The 22,404-nt window shown below is 41.1% G+C and overlaps 1 long non-coding RNA gene across 1 annotated transcript in view; it reads left to right on the top strand.

Moving 5' to 3' along the window:
• Positions 1 to 11,743: 11,743 nt before the first annotated feature.
• Positions 11,744 to 22,404, top strand: part of LOC123386578 — a 67,511-nt gene continuing 56,850 nt past the window's right edge. The window contains exon 1 of the long non-coding RNA XR_006600662.1: positions 11,744 to 13,968. This is a non-coding gene — a long non-coding RNA (uncharacterized LOC123386578). The remainder of the gene's footprint in view (positions 13,969 to 22,404) is intronic.

Below are 22,404 nucleotides of genomic sequence, written 5' to 3'. Positions count from 1 at the left end.
ATATATTCTATGATTCCATTTATATGATGTTCTGGAAAAGGTAAGCATAGAGGAACAGAAAACCGATCAGTGGTTGCCTGGGATGGGAAAGTGGACCCCAAAGGGGCAGCCTGGGGGACTCTATTGGGGTGATGAAGCTAGTCTACGTTTGTCTGTAATGGTTGGTCCATGACTCTGAGCACTTGTCAAAACTCTACACTGAGAAGAGCACATTTTACAATACGTAAATTTTTACAAATAAAATTTTTGGACAATTGCTTTTTTAAACCCATCCATGTCTCCCCATCCCTGAAAGAAAAGCCTCTATTTGTTTTAAACCAGAACTCCAGGCCCTTCTTGGCATGGCCGCTCCCTCCTATCTACTTTCTTTTCCTTCTCTTCCTTCAGATTAGCCAAATCACTTGTGGTCTCCAAATGACCTCTGCACATCTCAGCTTCCTGCTAGTGTGTGGTCCCCCAGAAATGCCCCCGTCCACTGCCTCTTCAGACTTTTCCATCTCTGTGCCACACAGTAAGTAACTGAGGCTCCAATCAGGCCGAATACCTTGCAGTTCTGCAAAATATGCGAAGCTACTTCAAGGCTCTCTGCCTTTGTGCTTGCCCTGCCGGGAATATTCTCCTTCCCTTCATCCTCTTTCCTATCAGCTGGATAAACGGTCACATGTCTATTAATATTCTATTAACATCACCACCTTTATGATGTTTTCCTGAGGCCTCCCCCAAAAGTCACATATAGAGTACTTTCATGGCACTTAAACACATCTCAGTCATCTGTTTCCATACCTATTGCGAGCAGAGACCATTCTTACTCACTTTGTGTCACTATTACCTAGAATATCTCTAGGTAATAGAAATACACGTTATAGGTGTTTGAGGAATGAATGGATGGATGGATGAACATGTGAACCAATTAATGAGCAAATAAATCTCCTTATCTGGAAAGTTCTACTATTCCACTCGGAAAACTCCAAATTATCCTTCAAAAGAATGCTCAACATCACCCCACTTCTGAGCAGCCCACCCCCAAAACACACTCTATCCTTTTTTGATATTTATAAATTTGTGCTTTATTATTACCCTTTTACTGTACACACTTACATAAATGGTAACTATACTAGACTGTGAGTTCTTCCAGGGCCTCCCTAAACAATAGATCCCCAGCATCCAGGAGACAATGCCTGACTAAAGTAGTTACTCAATAAACCCAAGATTTACAGATGAGTCGAATCCATGCTTTCTTCACTCTCCTCTGAGTCATGGCCCTGATGAGGCTGTAGTGATGCGTGTAATAGGAAGTGTGTGAAATGAGAGAAGTTCTAAGCATAATAGAGTAAAAAGACATTAATAAACCAGGAGTAATAAATACAGAAAATTAGAAATGACGTTTTCCTCTAGAAAAATATCCCCTCACAGAAAGCAAGAGAGAAATGAACAGTGGTAAGATAAGCAAAACTGCTTCTACCAAAAGGGTACTTGGCAGATAAAACCTGAAGTGAAGGGACACACGTTAGCTCTCTTCTCAAAAGTCAGAATTGGCCTCAGGTCTGTTGTTTACCACTATCCCTCCTCCCACCACATGTCTGCAAGGCACATGGCTTCACCCGAGCTCATGTCCTCAATGTCCCAGGAACGATTTAGAACCTGCAACAGGGAAATGATCCCACCAAAGAAGGAGGATTCCCGGTTTTCTTTTTTTTTTCTTTTCTTTTTTTTTTTTTAATTTTTTTTTCAACGTTTATTTATTTTTGGGACAGAGAGAGACAGAGCATGAACGGGGGAGGGGCAGAGAGAGAGGGAGACACAGAATCGGAAACAGGCTCCAGGCTCTGAGCCATCAGCCCAGAGCCCGACGCGGGGCTCGAACTCAGACCGCGAGATCGTGACCTGGCTGAAGTCGGATGCTTAACCGACTGCGCCACCCAGGCGCCCCGGATTCCCGGTTTTCAACTTGGCCACGATACGTTCTGCGTCCAAGTACAGTAACACATGCTCTTCCAATAACTGAGAGAGAGAGTTTCTAAGAATTTGACCAAAATAAATATTTATGTTACAGAAGATGCATTTGTGAATATTGACTTTTTCCAAAAGTCTCCTGCTGGAGGAGCACTCACAGCTCCTCGCTGAGATCACTGACTGAATGCTGACTTTTTTTTTCCTCACTCTCTTCCTCTCAGAAGGTATCACTGCCTTTTGCCCTCTTGGAGCTGATTAGTTCATCGCCCAACAGGTACTACAATATTACAAGATTCATGAGATGGCTCAGCCCACTGTGTGACCCCAGTCTGTACCTACAGACCCCAAGGCCTGTCCTTGAATATAAGAGTCACGGCTCCTGCTACTCATCATAAAGTTTCCATTAGTCATAATATTTTAAAACACCATAATTTTTATCAGTCCTTTGACTTTTTCCTAGCTATGTGTGGCTGTGTTTATGTTGATTCTTTTACTTCATAAAATGAGTCTTCAGCTTGATAAGCAGTAATGCATTGCAAACCTATAATGTGTAAGTCCACGCACAGGGCCAAGACTAGGGTGAGGCAAGAGAGATGCCAAATTTAAAGAGACACTCACTCTCAGAGTACCCACTCAAAGCTTTTTTTACTGCCAGTCCGATATATCTGAGACCCTACAAGGTGAAGCTACATCTTCTTCACATATCCTCTCAAAAAAATGCTAAATGTTCCCTCCTCACATAACTGACTACCTCTCAAACTTCAGGTTCTAACCCAAATCTCTCTTCCTTAGAAAGAAATTTCCTGAACACCTTCCCTAAAGTAAGCATTCCCTATTGTCATCTATCATAGCATTCTCTTACATTTCTTCTCTGCATTTGTCAAAATGTATAATTGCTTCTTGTTTACTCTTGTTTTTCATTAGAATGTAAGCTCCATTAGAGCAGGAACTATCAGTCTTGTTCACCATTATAGCCCCATTGCCTAGCTCAGTGCCTAACACATGGTTGGCACATAATAAAATATTTGTTGAGTGAATGAAACTTTAATGAATAGCTTTTGGAATGTTTCAAATCAACTGTGACCTGACTTGCCCTATGACTTTAGGTAAGTTGCTTAATCTCTCTAGGGCTCAGTTTTCTCACCTTAATATGGGGCTATTCCTTGATCCAATCATCCACCTTGCGAGATTTTCAATATAAAGCTAAGAATAAATGAGTGAATAAATTAATGTCTGTTTTCCCATTTGGAAATGTAAGAAATTATATGCTGTTCAAGTACACGTGGCCAGTTTGCTGGTTACCTATGACCATATAACAAAACACCCCAAAACTTAGCTCTTATGAGTCAGAAATTTGGAAAGTTCTGCTTGGGGCTTCTCATCCAGTCAGAAGGTGGCTGGAGCAGGAAGAGTGGAAGGATTAGATTAATGGGGGATCAGCTAGTCATCTCTCTATATATGTAGATGATGATAGGTTGGATGATAGGTAGATAATAAGATAGATAGGTGATAGAAAGATAGAAGATACATAGAGAGACAGAGATACAGACATTGCTTCTGGACTCCTTTATATCCTCTCTATAGATGGACAAATTAGGTTCTTTCACAGCCTTAGGATAGTCAGACTGCCTAACTACCAGCACTGGGTTCCATTGTAAGTGCTCCAGCAAACAGCCCAGAAGTTGCATTACTATTTATCATTTAGCCTTGGAAATTAACATAGCATCCCTCTACCCTATTGGTCAAAACAGTTTCAAACACCCATTCAGTTTCAAGAAGAAGGAACATAGATCAACCTTTTGACAGGAGGAGTGTCAGAGTATTTGCAGACATATTTTTAAACCACTGCACCTTACTTTCTGGCACAAATGATACAAGCAAAATATATTTACCCCTTCCCAAGCCCCCTATGGTCTCATTACATTAAAGTATCAGATTTGAGGTTCAGTATCTCATCATCTAAATCAAACCCAAGGGTGGATGACATTCCTTGGGTACAATTCTTTGAGTAGTTGATCTCTCTCAGAAGACTTATGGAATTGAGTTATAGTTGTCTGTCCCACATGCCTAACATACAATGATGGGACAAACATAGGGTCACCATTATGGACACCCTCATTCATAAAGGGAAAAATGAGGGGCACATAGTGGTCTCTGGTTCATGGCAGTCTTGAAGTCCACAGGGGCACATGTTGCCAGTTTCTTTGTTAAGGCCCAGTCCTACTTCCAGAGAATGATTCTCTGTGGTTCTTGGCCTTGGTCCCTTGCTCTTGGTTTTACTCTGTAAGTCATTTTTACTTTTCCATAAACACTAGCCTTTTTGCCACTGAGTAGGCTTTGTCAGCCCCCTTCCTGCTTACATTAGTTTGAAGGAAAAAAGACCTCTTTTAATTTTGTTTTGTCTTTTTCCTTTTTAGTTCAAGCTGATACAATTCCTTTAAACTTTTTGTGGGATTTTTGTATATTAATGTATAATTCACTCCAATAAGCAGAAACTATACAAATGTCTTTAAAGTAAGCCTCTGCCTTGGGCTTCATGTAAGGTTGCTGTAGGAAAATTCCCTTAAGATTCTTAAAAGTTCTATTGTTTAACAGGGTTGTGAGACATGCCCTTAAAATCTTAAAAGATGTTTTGTCTGTTTGAAAGTATCTGTGAGGCACCACCTGACATCTTTTTGAGGTCTTAACAAGGGATATTACAGTACCATCATGGATTTGATCTTTGCCCTGAAACTATTATTTAATTTGAGAGTTTTTTGCCATCTGGTTGGACTAGAAACAGTTTTCTTTTTTTTTTTAATGTTTTTATTTTACTTTTGAGAGAGAAAGAGAGAGACAGAGTGCTAGTGGGGGGAGGGACAGAGAGAGAAGGAGACACAGAATCTGAAGCAGGCTCCAGGCTCCGAGCTGTCCGCAGAGAACCTGATGCAGGGCTTGAACTCACAGATGGTGAGATCATGACCTGAGCCGAAGTCAGACACCCAACCAACTGAGCCACCCAGGGCGCCCCCAGAAAGAGTTTTATTTTCAAACATAGAGAGTCCTGGCGTCTTAATATTTCCTCTAAATTTTTATTGAAAACTGAACAGCTGCATTTTTGGCTTTCCTCTCTATTTGTGTCTTAGTACACAAATCCAAAAGATGCTTCAACATTTTTTCAACATTCTACTTACAAATTTTCTTAGCCAGACCCATCAGTTTGTTTGGTACATTTTCTCTTTTCCACATTACTATAGATGACAGTTTTTCTAAACTGCCCATCACTACCTAACAAAGGTCTGCTTTCCTCCAGCTTTCAATACAGTTTTCCTCACTTTTCTTTAAACTTCTACAACTGATTCCTCAAGGTCCATCCATCGAGCTTCTGCTAACAATTTCTTCAAGGTTCCTCTGCCTGCTGCCCAGACCTGAAGCTAATGCCACATGTTTTAAGCTTTTGTTATAACAGGACCTCAGTACAAAGTTTTAAAAACCTGCTCTACTTATCTACTGACGTGCAGCAAATCTCCAAATATTTAATGTCTGAAAACAACATACATTTTATTATCACTTATGGTTTCTATGGGTCAGGAGCCTGGAAAAGTCTTCATCGGGTAATCCTGGCTTGGGGTCTCTCGTGTGGCCACCTTCAAATATTGGCTGGAGCTGGAACAGCAGAGGGGTTGGAGCATCTGGGGGATGGGGAGTTGGTGGCCAGGCATCCCTCTCTCTTTCCTCATGTAGTCCCAGGGCTTCTCCATGAAATCTCTTTCATGAGCTAGCTTGGGCCTCCTCACAGATAACACCCAGGGCTCCAGCCTGAGTATTCTAGCAAGGATCTGCATCACCTTCTATGTCTTCCCTTTAGAAGTCATATAGCAACACTCCTCCATATTCTATTGGGCAAAATAATGAAAAATCCTGTCCAGTTTCAAGAGGACAAGCATAAACCCCAGCTCTTCATGGGAGGAATATTGGCAGGGGTGGGGGGGACAAAAAACTTCACATGTATTTTCAAGCTGTCACATCTAGTAAGCATAAAGTAAGTATAAAGTTGCAATTGAGTTACTTGCTTTCTATTACATTAAAGGAAATAGGTGGATAGACTCATTCACTCATTCCATTATTCCTTATTCATACTCCCTAATCCTCTGTGTATATCCTATCGGTGGACATATCACATTGTTTTCAAACGACCTGCCTTCATATCTGTCTCTTCCCTTGCACTGTTACATCCCTGTGGGTAGATGTTTTATTCATCTTTATATCTTCATTATTTAGTGCAAAATGCGACTCATATAAGATGCTCAAATAATATATGCTGACCAAACGTATCAATAAATTAATAAATTGCAGTTTTACCTTGTTTACAAATATTAAAGTGGAATATTTCCTACTAAGTAATGAGTCATCAAAAACTAAATGCCTGTTTCTATTCCCTATCGCCAGAATGTTTTGTTCCTATTAAGAAAAGTCAATGGCACAATTCATGTTTATATTGGCTTTATTTTATAAATGTGCATTTTTGCATTATTTGAACCACTTTTGATATAGTCATTTACCCACACATAGATGGCAGAGAAGGTATACCCTTCACCAGAATCCAAACAACTGGGACAAATACCAGAAAGACCTCCGAAGAGAAAGTTAACTGGATCCCTGTGCAGCACTGACTGCCCAACATGAGGGGAAAAAATGGCAAGACAACAGGCTGTTGAAAAAGCAGCAGGAGGAGCAGAAGGAGCTATCGTGGCTGAGGCACGGGCCTTGCAGGAAGATAACAGAGCTCTGCTATAATTCTGGGCACACATCTTTCTCAAGGGGACTGAGCTGAAGAAGCCTCAGGGACTAATGAATCTTTAAACACAAAAATCAGATGGATAAGAAGGCAGGGTGGTGGCAAAAAGATGTACCGCTCCAAGCCATCTGACCATTAGGAATGAGGGAGTATGGCAGAGGATAAGGCTGGGTCCCTCCTCTTCATAAGAAATTCAGGGAATGGAGGGAATAGGGAGGAAGGATACACTAATTTGCATGTTTGGGGCCTGTGCAGGGAGATGTCAAGGAGAGACAAAAACAAGAAAGGAAATAAAGGACTATACTTATCATGAGGAGCACTGGGTGATGTATGGAAGTGTTGAGTCGGTACATTGTATACCTGAAACTAATAGAACACTGGATGTTAACTATACTGGAACTAAAAGAAAAGAGCTAAAAGAGCAAGATAAAGATTTCAGCAGAAGAAGACCAAACAGGCAGATTCCCTCTCCAAACATCCAGACCCTCACCTAAATTCCAAGTCCCTCCCAAGATGAGGATTGGTTCAGGAGGCTGCCACATGGTCATCGTCACTGAACAGGAGAGATCTGGCTGCTCTAAGTTCTAGAGCTTAAAGGCAAAATGGAGTGTTTTATTATTGTTGTTTTTAACTATGTTATATAACGATCCATTAAGGCAGGTGGATCAGTTTGGCTAGTCACTCTTGTAACTGTTTGGCTCCCTGTATCGGCTCATCTGTTTGCCCCTGAAGAATGGTATGAAACAACTGTTAAGGAACATCACTGACAGCAGAAGATGTTTTCCAAACTCCTCTTGCTAGCAGGGGTAGGACCCTTGTGTTTTCCCAGGGATTGTGTAAAAGTTCTGGGATTGGGTGGGGAGCCAGTAGATACATGGAAGAGGGTACTGAGAGGCTGAGAAAGAGCTAGAAGTGGACAGAGATTAATAACTATGAAATTTAAGTGCATTTTTCCACACAAAAAAATCTTATTTGTTGAGAACTCTCATTTTTTCCTCACTCTTAAGAAAACCACATATATTCTTCCCTATTCAAAAGTTATATGGAGAATTATCAGAATTGTCAAGATAAAAGGATTGCATTTCTAACATTCCTTTGGGGAAAACTGAACCTTCTCTTAAAACACATCAAATGTTGATACCATGAAAAATAATTATGTTTGCCACAAACATGATTGAGGTGAGGTTAGCAGAGCTCCCTGCTGTACTCTGAGATGAAGTTACACAGGACGGAGTCACTAGAGAGGATCGTAATGACCTTAGCACCCACATCATTTGATTTCAGTCTCTGATCAAAATGGGGCCTCAATCAAGTTTCCTATTTTTTCCACCCTGTTACACAATGATCCATTAAGGCAGGTGGATCAATTTGACCAGCCACGCATGCAACTGTTTGAAAACAAAATTTACAGTTCATTTGCAAAAGTGGGCATCATGTAGACACAATGCCTGAGAGCCAGTTTGGAATTTACTGTACAACACCATTTACCATACTATAAATCTTTTCTAGTGAACAAAGAGGAAAAAAACACCAAGTCTTTAACTGCATTTAAATGAGGACCCTCTTTATTCCTTTATACACACTTCAATCAAAGAACCTCAAGGCACTAATGCCAAAGGAATTCATTTATGCTTGCATATATGCAAGCAACTCGAGTTTTTTCCTCAATTTTGGAACGAGAACTTTGAAACACTTCTAAGCTTCACCATATATTTAGTCGAGATGTGCCAGACAACTGCAGAGATGGAGTTATTTTCTTGGCCAACACGGGACGGATGGCATGTGATTCACCATACCTTTTACTATAGCAACAAGCTTCAGGGACTGAAACTAGGTGAGAATACTCAATTTATGAGAAAATGATGCTAGAGTTCAGCATATCCGGAATTTGATCATTATGAGTTGGGAAGCAATCAAGCTCCAGTATTTTGAACCATAAAAGCAATCTAAGTTTAAAAGTAGGCTTTTCAATTTTATGTCTCAGTAAGTTTCCCACCAAGAATAATACTTAGACAGTGAATTTATGTATATACAATTCAAGATAAAAAGGTTTAGACTTCAAAACAACCATGAGATATTTTTAGTCAAAGCAGAAAAAAAATGGCAAGCTGAAAAGGGTACCCATATATTTCTGGCAACATGGCGTAGTAGCGAAATCATTTCTGAAGTTAATAAGTATTGTGATCCATTAAAGTATTTGTGCTGTTTGGCCTCCTAAGAAATAATTTTTAAATATATGGAACTGTTGTACTGGTCGGGCAATAAAAGCAAAGGCATATTTTTCCTCTTTGGTAAGCTCCAAACTTGCTATAAGGTGGTTATGACATAGTTACATTTTTCCAGTAATTTTTTAAAAAGTCCTAGGAACCTCACCAATGCACTTGAGTGTCGTGAGAGTTTCAGTAGGGAGGGAATTTTATAAATAACTAAAGCGCAGCCCCGTCCATACCTCTGACACTCTGATTTCTTTAGCACTAGATGTTTTGCTCCATATGAGGACAGCCATTGGAACAGACGTCATGAAAATAGCATATCATTGTACAGTTCATCAAATAATTGTATTTATTGCCTGCTTGCCATGTGCTTGCAACCACGCTAAGCATGGGGAAGAAAGAAGGAAGGAAAGAAAGAAAGATGAAATGTCCCAACCCTTCCATCGCTGCTGACAATCACGGAAAAAGGAGCGAGGACTGAGAATGAGTATGTCCTGGGGTAATGTGGGTGCACATGGGGGCTGGATGAGGCAAAAAGGGAGTGAACAGTCTCTCTGTGACCTTTCCCCAAGGACATTACTTCTGAGTTGAGATTGGAGGGATGGGCACAATTTCATCAAGGTGAGAAAGGGCATTCCAGACAGGAACCACCAGGCAAAAACAACCACAGCATATTCAAGGAGCTTCAACTCCTCTGACAGTTGTAGGGAGCATAAGGGCATGAGATTGGAATGTCGGGAAGAAATCAGGTCATAAAGCCCCTTGTGTATCATTGTAAAGGAGCTTGGGCTTCAGTTTGTGACTCAGAGAGTTTGGGTTTTTTCAACTATTTCTATTTTAATTAGAACTATAAGAAAACTCAAACAATAAGGTTTTGATGTCTAAACCAATGATGTGTTTTATACTTTCAGTCTCTCCAGGGTCGAACAATGAGAGAAATGGAGCTGTTTTGATAAAGTGTGAGTATAAATATAAACACAAAAGTATAAATACAAAAATTTGAAACTGGGGTTTATGCTAATAGTCACAATCAGATAGCAACCTCGGCACCCAAAGTATTTCTGTATTTTATTTTGATTGGGTAGAACCAAGAAAAATCCTAAATTCAAAAAGCTAAGGAACTTCAAATCATAGCAGGGTTCGGGTTTGGTTTGATATGATTTGCCCCCACCACTTTATCTTGTGATCTCAAATAAATGGAGCCTGAAAGCATCATATAAATTTTGTTTCCAAATTTGAGTCACTAATGCATTGAACAAGCAAGTCACATACTTACCACAAATGTAAATCCAAAGACTACATTCCCCTTATCTGCAACGAGAGATTGTAGGGACTTCTTATGTTATCATTTCCCTTTTAAACTCTGTATGTGTGTGTTCAGATGGCATAGTCTGAAGGAGACTGGCTTCTATCACCTCATCTCTCTGACTTGGCATCACTGAAAGTGAGCAACATCCTTTCAAGTAGATTTGCTCTTAGAGCAGGTAGAGGACAGGGAAAGGGGAAGGGGAGGATGGAAGGGGAAGGTGGGAGGAGGGGGACTCTTCCTTACAGTAGAGTGTCTGTTAATAGAAGTGAAGGTCATGGTAGACGAGAGAATCCACCATTTTTGTAATCACCGTAGTAAGGACTACTCCAAGCAAAAATCATCAATGGATGCTTAATTTACCGGAGAAAATTTGATAAGGTGCTAGATTAGTACCTGTTCTTAAAGTATCTTCCCATGGACTGCTTATTAGTTGCGAGGGAAACATAGTAACTTTATAGTCAGCAAGAAACTGGATGATACCATGACCAGATGATCAAAATTAACATCAAATGCCTCTGGATGGGACGCCCTGAGAAGGACACAGCATCCATTTTTGGTATTCGTGCTGGAACTGTCCAACTGAATCTAATCATGACAAAGTATCATAAAACTCACATTGAGGAACCCTTTATAAAACTAATGGCCTATAATCTTTTTTTAAAAAAAATATCAATGTCATAAAAGACAAAGAAAAGCAGGAACAATTCCAAATTAACGAACTAGAGAAACATGACCCAAGAAAATGCAATACGTGGTCCTATACTGGAGTAAAGAAGATTCTGTAAAAGACATTATCGAGACAATTGATAAAAATGGCAAATGGACTATAGATTAGATAGCGTATTATGATTACGTAAGAGGATATCTTCGTTTCTAAGAAGTACACACTGAAGTAATAAGGAGTAAGAGGGCAGGGTATAAGCAACTTATTTTCAAATGGCCCTGAAAAAAAATGACCTTGGGGCTATGTGTGAGTGCGCATGCACACACACACTTGCACTGAAAGTTAACACGTATAGCCAAACGTTGATAAACCAAATAGTATTATGAGCATACAATTTATATAGAACCCAATTACTAAAAGAAATTGAAGCGATCAAAGAGTGTAAAGTGGTTTTCTCTGAGGAACAGAACTGGGGAGGTAAGGAGTAAAGTAATATTTAGTGCTGTTCTGTACCATCTGATTTTTTAACCATTTAACAAAACGTTAAGAATTTAAAGAAAATGACAATTACTGCTACAAGTATGGAGACCAGAAAGACTACAAACAAGGGAAAGATGTGACCAGACTCTGTTTTAGGAATGAATAACCCCCTGGTCGAGTCTGGAGAATGGACCAGAAGGAACTGATGGAGAACATTTGCTGAAGTCAGAAAGCTTTAATGATTATTCTTTACATTCGTGTTATACTTTGTAGTGTTCTTTCTAAAACTCCACCATCTAATCTGAATCACTATTTTAAAAGGCAACAGTTAGACATCAGGTTTCCCAGCAAACGAGCATGTAAGTGAGAGGCATCATGCAAATGCAACCCCCACTTAAAATCCACAATAAAATACCAACAGTCTGCAGCTGCCAGGAGGCTCTGGGGCACTTCATGTTTCATGGGAGATCTGCAGCGGACTAGGTTTTAAATGTATCTGTTCTGTCTTCTTTCCCTCAAGGTCTTTTGATACTTTATTCTTGTTGGAACAAACTTACTCCCAGTACTCAAATGCCAGTCAGTTGTCCCATGGTTATCTTTAAGCTACCATATTCCAACACCCCCGCCTCCCCCACTCTCACCCAAAAAAAAGAACAAATGGTTAATAATGGCTTCACAGAGTTGTTCTGTATCCCCCCAGGATCTTTTTTAATCCTCTCCAATTTACCGCCCTGTCTGCAGAAAAAGAAGTCTCCACAATCCAGAATGTTCCTCCCACTCAGGCTACATCAGCTGCACCCACCCACTCCCTTCCCCAGGAAGGAGGAAGAGCAGTGGTTATGCTCTTAACCTTTCTGTCTGGCCTTGAGCCAGCGCTTTACCTGCATGGTTTTAACTATGTTTCCTACAGTCCTGTGGGGTAAGTACTATTGTTCTGTCCACTTAGCTATGAGGAAAATAAAGCTAAGAAAGGTATAGTAGCTAGCTAAGGTCACACAGCTAGTTGGTGGCAAAGCTGGGGCTCAAACCCGGGGTGTGTAACTCCAAAAGTTTATGCTTTTGCATTGTGGTAAATGCAGCGTTATTCTTGGGTGGTCTCCCCAGGCCACATGTCAGGTTCATTCCTTTAGCTTTCACTTAAGGTTAAGTAGAGAAGAGAGTCTTTGTGAAGCAATAGAATGCACCTGGTTTAAGGAGGCTTTGCTTCTTGTTAAACCCAGGAGTAATGTATTCATCTTATCTTAGCAGTTGCTTAAATGTACTAATTCAATTCCTGGGTTTTAACTAGTGTATAAAGACAGGCCTATTCCTGAAATGCTACGAGATGAAGCATCTGAGTCAGATTATACCAGAGCATGTGCTGGGCTATTTTTAGAACAAGGCTGTATATAGGACATAGTTTTCTGGTTATGTCACAATCTTGCAGGTGTGCTTTCTATTCACATTTCGGATAAAAATAGATGCATACGTTGGTGATAAAAAGATAAATGCAATACAGTTTCTGCCCTTGAAGAGTTCCAAGGCTGGTTACGGGGACAGAAACAGTAGAAATCGAGCAAAAGAATGTAAAAAACATGGTGTGATGGGGGTAGAGGGGCACAGATAGTAGCAAATTAAGAAGACTTAGCCTGCCTCGTTGGGCAACAAACTTTATCAGGTGCCAGGCACTGGAAAGACAAAGATGCACAGACACAGTCCTGGCTCTCAGGGCACTTGCACCCTCGTGGGGGGAACCAGCCCTGCTCAAACTGCAGCACCAGAGCGGAGTTACACAGAGAGGAGTGCTCAGTAGGAAAGCAGGGCTGTCTGGGGAACGCAGAACAAAGAACTTGACTTGGTGGGAGAGGACAGGCTTCCCTGCCTCCTGGCTCAGAAGCCTCCCCCACACCAGGGGGTGAGTCTTGAGCTTAGTGGTGAGGAAAGAGTTAAGAGGAGGCCTCACCTGAAGGAGAGGAGGGAGTGGAGAGCGTTACAGAAAGAGGTAATCACATGCCAAGGCCCTGTTTTAAGAGAAATCAGAGCCTTTCCGAAACACTGCCAATAACTCGTGTGACAGAGGTCTAGACAGCAAGGGGAAGGAGGTACAAAATGGTGGGGCAGGGGAGTGTGAAAATAAAGGGAACCTCACTAGAATGGAGTTGCAAGTTGAGGCAGAGGGAGTTCTCCTGCCCTACCACTGGTGGTCCACTGCAAATCCAGGACAAGATAGGAACTTGCACTTGGATTTGGCTTTACTACTCCAGCAGGAGGAAGAAAGGCTTTGCTCCCACCTTGGCAATAGCCCAGCCAATGAGAGATGGTCACAGCTCCACCAGTGAAAAGCCACCATGCTTCCAGCTCCCATTTTAGTCCAATGGGCTTCTTGTTCATAACAGCCTTCCCAAAGGCCCACTTTGCCCTATAAAAGAGCATTCCTCTCCTTGGTTTAGCAGAGTTGCCCTGTATCCCAGATTGCCATTCCCTGCTAGTCCCCAATAAACCCATTTTTGCTGGTAAAATAACTAGAAGTTTTATTTTTAAGGCTAACAGAACGCATACAAGGGCCAGCGGCTGCAGGAGCTGACCAATGAAGGTAAGGACATGGGGAGGGGGAGAAATAATAGTCACGTCTCCATTCACCACTTAGGTAGCAGGCCACTTAGGCAGCTATCTTTCCATGGCCACTCACAGTGACAAAAGTGATGTCACAGAGCACTATAAATATCAGGCAACTTATGTAACCTTAATCTCTTCAATGGATACAAATCGACATTTCGGTTCAGATAAACATTTTTAAAATCTTTTCAGTTATGTGAAATGTTTTAACGCCAAAAATGTTCTGAGACCTTCCTCCCTACCAGAGTGGTAGTACTTTCTCTAAATACCAAGAAAATATAAGTAACTACTTTGCTTTCAGTCCAGATTTTAAATGAATTTCAACAAAGTTAAGCATGGTGGCATCCATGTGCATTTGAAAAATTATAACTCATGTGTGTGCCAGATACGTGCTTTCTTTCATGTACGGGGCAAAGTTTGTGACCTATGGATTTAAGGACCTCTTGTAAAAACGATATGACCCGTAGCTTGGAAACCTCCAGCCTAGAGAAACTCTAAGGTCCCTTTCATCTCTAAAATTCTGATTCTTTCATTATTTTCAGTAAGAATGATCTTAGGGTGCCTGGGTGGCTCAGTCGGTTGGGCGTCCGACTTCGGCTCAGGTCATGATCTCACGGTCTGTGAGTTCGAGCCCCGCGTCGGGCTCTGTGCTGGCAACTCAAAGCCTGGAGCCTGCTTTGGATTCTGTGTCGCCCTTTCTTTCTCTGTCCCTCCCCCACTCATGCTGTATGTCTCTCTCTCTCAAAAATAAATAAACATTAAAAAAAATTTTTTCTTAAAGAATGCTCTTAATCTTTTTATATAACGAAGCAAGCAGCAAAAATAACTTCTCTTTTGGCTAACAGGGCACCTAAAGTCTTTCAGAACACAAAACCAATTGGGAAAATCTGCTTACGCTGACCATTATTTAATGAGATTCTAAACATGTGTGCTCTGCAGCTGATTAACAATTCTCTTTAATGTGTTTTTTAAGCTTCCTGAACCTCTTAACCTCAGCTGTTCGGGACCTTGATGTCATCAGCCTTGATCTCTCTGCGTTCAAATTTTCTCTGCGGGCTTTGCTTCCAGAGGGCCCTTTCCACATAATGTCCCCAACAGCTCCAGGCTGGCATCCTCCAGCATTGCAATTCCAGAGAAAAACCAGCTTCATATTTGTAATAATTTCTATAAAACTCCCTGCATCAAGTCTCTTTGACCCAGATTATGCTCCCAAGCCAATTATTGTAGCCAAGAAGATGGAATCTCCCAATTAGCCAAACCAAGTGCCATCAGCCATGCACTTGAGAGCATGGGGGGTGGGGGGGGGGGTGACTAAAAAGAACCAAGAGTCCAAAACAACGTCCTTTATGTCCTTCTGGACTTTTTTTTTTATTGCAAAGGAGAGAAACCCAATTTATGTAGTTTTAGCAAAAAAAAAAAAAAAGAGTCTTAATTGGCTCATATAACTTAAAACCTCCAAAAGTAGTTTGCCCTTGGCACAGCTAGAATCGGGGACTCGGGTAATAGAATTCTCAGTCTCTCTCTCTTTCCTGCTTTCTTTAGTTTTGCCTTCATTATCAGGCATGCTTTCTCCACACGGAAGTCTGTATACTCCCTCAACCACCCCTGATGTACATGATCGTAGCCCCAGAACTTTCCAAAGGAGAGTGACCCTTCCTTCCCCTCCATATTAGACTTTGAGGAAAGGCTTAGAATAGTGCGGCTAGGGACACACGTCCACCCAGTGACAAGTCACCTTGACCAGCAGAGTCATGAGCTGGTTTGCCTGGAAAGCTTAGAGCCCTTATATTAGTGATCTGAGTAAACACTTCCACTATGCAGCACTTCCAACCACCAGACACTATTCTAAATAGTTCACATATGTTAAATCACTCAATTAAAAGCATACCCCATAAGACAGGTGCTCTCAGAATTACCATCTGACAAATGAAAAATGGAGGCACAAAGAGGCTATCTCTTTCCCAAGGTTATCAGAGGAAGTGTTGATGCTGCTGGGATTCAGAGCAGGCATCTCATTCCAGAAACAGTGGATTCATAAACTAGACTCTAAACAAATAGGTAAATGATTTCAGACAGTGACAAGTACAATGCAGAAAATCACAGAGGAGGTATGAGTATGCCTTGGTGTGTGGAGGCTGCATTAGACGGGGAATCAAGGAAGGTCTTTCTGAGGAGGTGACCCTAGAGTCAAAACTGGAAGGATGTGGTTTGTGGGAACAGTATTCAGGCAGGTGGAACAGAAAGCACAAAGGCCGTGAGGTGGGAGTGAGTTTGGTATGTTGAAAAAAACAGGACAGTCAGACAGAGTGAGGAATGAACAAGGGGTAGGGGTGTGGTGGACACCAAATTAGAGAGTCCGCCAGGGGCCAGGCCATGTAGGGCCTCAAAGGCCACAGGACACAGTGTGGATTTTACTTTAAGTGGATGGGAAGTCCCTGAAGCCCCTGGAGGGAGTTAATTCAGTCATGACATAATGGCTGAGTATGAACCATAGAAATAAGAAAGGGGATCAGAGGGTAAGAGTCTCTGGGGTGTCCTAGAGGGTCAGATGGGCAGAATCTTCTCTCCAGCATTTATTAAAAAAAAAAAATCCTATGTAAGGGCATCAAAGTTCTTTCTGGAGTTAACATGTTTTGTAAAAACAGTTTTAATTACCCCATTTCTAATAGCTAGAGTTTCTTGACCTGTTAGCTGGGGCTAATTTTAATATTGATTGACACAGATCTGGTATTTATGTTTATGAAAGATGGGTTGTATTGACGTGGCTGCCTTTCCCTTTTTCAGGGAACTGTCCTCACTGGTGGTGGTGCCTTTGTGGCCTCTGCTGATTTTCTTAGGTCTCGCTTACATGGGAGCCTCCCTTCCTCCAGCCTTCTCCTTTCTACAGATAGAGCAGTCTTGTGTGTTGTTTGCCCAGAACTCTCTGAATCTCCTTCATCCAACAAAGCCTCTTTCTTGCTAAAGTGTTAACAGATTCTTTTTCCTAGTTAACACATTTATATTGGAATAGCACAATTAAGGGAAACTGCTTTAAACCTGGGTGAGTGCTCTAACAATTTCAAGAATTATGGAAGGATAAGGAGTGGTGTTGGGGAGTCATTGGACCCCCTTCAAATAGCAGTCACACCGCACAGCTGCTGTCTGTAGTACAGAAGGATGGTGGATTACCCATTAACCTGGTTCCAGGATCAGCCAGAGAACTTGTAGGACATGTTGGGATCCATTGACCCCTAGAGTCCATATTTCCTCCCTGGGCTTCTCTGTGTGTATGTGTGTGTGTGTATTTAAATTCACAAACAGTAAAGAGGTGCCTGAGTGGTTCAGTTGGTTGAGCGTCCAACCCTTGATTTCGGCTCAGGTCATGATCTTATGGTTCATGGGATTGAGCCCTACATCAGGCTCTCTGCTGACAGCATGGAGCCTGCTTGGGATTCTCTCTCTCCCTCTCTCTCTCTGCCCCTCCCTACTCATGTGCGCCATCTCTCTCTCTCTCTCTCTCTCTCTCTCTCTCTCTCTCTCTCTCTCAAAATAAATATTAAAAAAAATAAATTCACAAATAGTAAAACTGACTTTTTTGGTGGCCCATTCTATGTGTTCTAGCACTTGTATAGATCTGTGAAATCAGCACCACAATCAGAATACAGAATGGTTCCATCACTCTCTCAATCATCTTCCCTCACCTCTAACCCCTGGCAAGCAATCATTCTCTGTTGCTACAGTTATATGTATGTATATGTGTATATATATATACATACATATTTTTTTTTAATTTGAGAAAGAGAGAAAGCATGAGCAGGGGAGATGGGCGGGGGGCGGGGAGAGAGAGAGAGAGAGAGAGAGAGAGAGAGAGAGAGAGAGAGAGATTGAGAATCCACATTCAGCACAGAGGCTCATGCAGGGCTCGATCCCAAAACCCTGGGATCATGACCTAAGCCCAAACCAAAAATTAGACATTCAGCCGAGTCACCCAGGCACCCCTTTATATACATATTTTGAGAATGTCCTATAAATGGAACCGTACAATATGTAACTTCTTGAAACTGGCTTCTTTCTTTCTGCATAATTCCTTTGAGCTTCATCCAAGTTGTGGCATATATCAATAGTGGCTTTTTATTGCTAAGTAGCATTCCATTGGATGGAGATTTATCCATTCACTCATCTGAAGAGTATTTGGATTGTCTCCCATTTTGGGTTATTATGAATAGAGGTGTACACAACTTAGTGTGAATGTAAGTTTTCATTTACCTTGGGTCAATACCCAAGAGTGCAATGGCTGGGTCCTACGATACATGTATCAAATAACATAGAATAAAAATCATTGCAAGAAGTTGCCAAGCCATTTTCTTTGACTCTAGAATAATTGATGCTATAGAAATGGCTCTTCTAACACCTCTGAACTCCTTTCTCTAAAAGCAAAAGAGTAATCTTTCCTCAAAGAAGCAGACATTGATCATTTGTCTTACTCCATGCTTATTCTTACTCACTGCTGTGAGAATTCACCCCAGGGAGAAGCAAGCGCTTTGTGTGTTTCTACACAAAAGTGGGCTGACTTTGTGTTGAGTCAAGAGTGGATGTCGCTTAGGATGGGGCATTGTCTGGGTCCGTAGAATCAAGTGGAGACCAGAGTGAATTGTTCAGGAGCCACTGGAGACAGGTATGCTTTCTGCCTAAATCCAAAGATTCTGCAGCATAACACTGGGTGTGTATGAAGCAGTCAGCAGAAACAGTGCCTGAGTCCTTGTCTGCCAAACAGTATCATAAAAATGGAAGCAGATAAGGTGTGACAATACTGTAGCATTTCTGCCCTTGGTTGCCTTTCCTTCCGAGTGGTCTGAGTGCCCAAAACAATTCCTGCAGCCTACATTGCTGGGGAATCAGATGACCCAGCATCAAACCAACCCTCTAATGGAATCCATCGGCAATTACACACAGTAAGGGGTTAAGCAAATCTTAGGAAAAGCTTTTTCCTAATCACAGAAAAAGCCACACTTTACTTAAATGTTAACACATCCCACTGTGTTAAACCCACTGAAATGAATCAGAGACAGTTGTATCAAGGATATATACACATTTCAGAGGTCGTTTTCGATAACGTTTTTTAAACTTATTTTTTGGATTTAAATTCTATAATGCCACAACTTTAAATCACTCTTAGCACGATTGTGAAATAGAAAAATTGATGTATGTGTAAAGAACACAATGGATCAAGGATCACATCAGACAAACCTACAATTATAAGAATTGTGGTGAGTGATAAGTAGCCATTGAAGAACCTCAGAAGGCTTTCTGGCTCGTGTTGGGTGACCACCCGAAAGTTTCATTGCTCCAGGAAACATTCTGTCTCTGGAGTCTGGAAAAGCTGGGCTGGAACTCTGATGAGAACATGTATGTCCTCCTTTTGGTTTGATAACCAGTATAACCAGAACAGCTTCTCTCAGGGTATTTAACATTTCTGCTATAGCCCCTTCCAGAAATCAGAAGTTTGGGGTGCCTACCACAGTTAAAAACAAACAATAAAATGACCATTCACATGGCTCAGCGAAATCTTGCTAGTCCTTTTTCTCTCTCCTAAAAGGTCTAGTCACAGCTGACTAACTTGCCTGAAGTTGCTCCCCATTCCTCCTAGATGCTTTCACTTTTCTCTCCCTTTCTCTTTTTTTTTTAATTTTAGAGCATGAGAGAGGGGGAGAGAGAGAGAGAGAGAGAGAGAGAGAGAGGAAGGAAGGAAGGAAGGAAGGAAGGAAGGAAGGAAGGAAGGAAGAAAGAAAGAAAGAAAGAAAGAAAGAAAAAGAAAAAAGAAAGAGAGAGAGAAAGAGAAAGAGAAAGAGAAAGAGAAAGAGAAAGAGAAAGAGAAAGAGAAAGAGAAGAAAGAAAGCAGGCTCCACACTCAGCACGGAGCCCGACACAGGGCTCGATCCCACCCCCTGGAATCACGATATGAGCCAAAATCAAGAGTCAGATTTTCAACCACCTGAGCCACCCAGGTGCCCTCACCTTTCTCTTTTCTAAAAAGGAACGAGGGCAAGGTGTTCATTCTTTCCTTTTTTTTTTTCTTTTTTAATTATCTAGAGTGCAAATGGTAGGTGGGTATTTGTAGCCACCCTGGTTTGGAGTGCTCTCTCCTTCCCCTAGTATCCTAGTAGCCTCTATCTGAGCATCACTCCTGTCATATTTAACCCTCCCTGGCTTGTTACTCTAATTGGATCTGTCCATGTCTTTTTCCTCTAATAGACCAGCCTCATCATGGACCTAGGCACGTTCATCCACTCTTTGCATGTCCCTTGATATCTAGCGGAACCTTACAACAAGCAGGCTATCAAGAAATATTTATGGAAGGATTACATTTTATTCATTCATTCAACAGATAGTGAACATGGACTGTGCCAGACGCTATTGTAGGCACAGGAGAAATCAGCAGTGAACCATGGAAATGAGACTGGTGCCCTCAAAGAGCTTACACTCTGGTGAAGGAGAAAGTCTGAGCTCTCTTGACTTGCATACATGACACATTAAAAGAATGATTTTGTCCCAACATAGGATATTTAGCCTCAGGTGCCATTTCAGTCATAGAGCTGTAACAGAGGACTGGTAACCAGTATATATTATTTTCTATTTACTACGTATGCATCATTCTGAAAAAAAGCAGTACTAGCATTGCAGCATCCTATCCGAGAACCACATATGTAGCTCTACCTGAACACTTTTGTAGATTGTAGTCTATCTTTAGGTCTCTGTGACTCCTTACATATCCAGAATTGGTGTAGATTACTCACTGAAATTTGAAATGGTAATTTTTAGTCACCAAGTAGGAATGGAAAATGAAAATGATTGCTTCAAGATCCTGCTGGATGTTTTGCTATAATTACATACCAGGTTTAATAATGGTCAAGTCTGACACACACATTCCAACTTCCTGTTAAAATTAATTGAAATAAAATATGTGTGGGTCTTTTCCCTCTTTTCTTCCCTGTATATTTATAATTCAAAAGAATGAAAGGAGCCTGATTGCTAGCTAAAGAGGGTTCACTAGGTTGCCTTTTTTGTTGTCGTTAAAGCTGCATCACCACAAATTACAGTTACTTGTCACCTGTCTCTACCTTCGATAACATTACCTGGTGATCAAGTTGCACGAAGAGATGCTATTTTTATATAATGCGATTGGGCATATGCATAGAAGTTTTCCTCATCTGACATTATGTGACAGAAAGACGTTAAAACTAGGTTCAAATGAATCTTTTTGTTTCACCAATTCCCAAAGAACTCCCCTTTTAAATGTACCAGCCGCCTTGTGTAGTTGAACTGCTATGATTCTTAGAGGTCATTGTGTGTCCCATTTACCACATAAATAGCAGCGTGATGGTCCAGAGCACTCCAGTTTCTTATTGTCCTTATATGCCTGACTTCTGGTGTGAAAGCATTAAGGAATTTTGACATCATGATAAGCAGCTATTTAAAGTCTTAGGATATTGGAATGCAGTGCATTCAGAAGAAATGTACAAGCTATGCATTCACGCTAGGTTACTAGGGCCGACAGCATGGAGCATTTTTTACAAGCAGGGAACAATTCACATTTAAAATTGTTATGACCTGGATTACCTTGACTGTCGAGGTGATTATCAGAAAAATTTAATACTGTCTTTAAGATGCTTATACAGTCTCATAGGAAGCAAAATGTCATGATGATAACTAAAAACATTTCATTGTTATCCAGACATTTTGCTCTTGTAGTGCCGAGCATCTGGATGTTAAGAAACATTAGGCTAATTGAGCAGGCTTTTAAAGTTTGTGTGTGTTTGTTCTTGTTGTTTGTTTGTTTGTTTTTACGTGAATTTGTGCTTGCTATCCTGTGGCCATAGCTTCATAGTTAACGCCAAAATGTGACTATATTGGAGTTTTATATTCTGATACTAGAACACAGTCTCCAAGTATGTCTGGAAGAGATTTCTTTCCCAGGTAGAATCCTCCCTGATTTCTGAAAAAACTGCATCCAGTTGTATAAGGAATGTTTATAAGAATAACACATGGAAGAGTAATTCTTATCTAATTGAGTTGGTATTTTATGGGAGGGACTTTGCAAAGCCAGGGTTGCACGTCAAGATGGAATTGAAGGAAACTTAGTTGAAACTCAAGGAACTAGAGAGTGAGCAAGAGGGTTATCTGCTCACAGATTCCCAGGATATCTGTGTCACCTAAAACAAGCCAAACAAACTCCTGTATAGGAGTTGGGACACTTAGAAGTCATTGGCACTGAAATTTCCACTAAGGGAAATCACTATAAAAATTGGTGAAAAATATTAATCTCCTTAGAACTCTTGTTACAAAAGTAAAGCTGTATTGATCTAAAGATACACTAAACAGGGGCGCCTGGATGGCTCAGTTGGTTGGGCATCTGACTTCAGCTCAGGTCATGATC

The sequence above is a fragment of the Felis catus genome, chromosome B4, assembly GCF_018350175.1.
Source record: "Felis catus isolate Fca126 chromosome B4, F.catus_Fca126_mat1.0, whole genome shotgun sequence".
Taxonomy (NCBI): domain Eukaryota; kingdom Metazoa; phylum Chordata; class Mammalia; order Carnivora; family Felidae; genus Felis; species Felis catus.
Note: the sequence above shows the minus strand (reverse complement) of the source record. Positions and strands in the feature narration are given on the sequence as shown.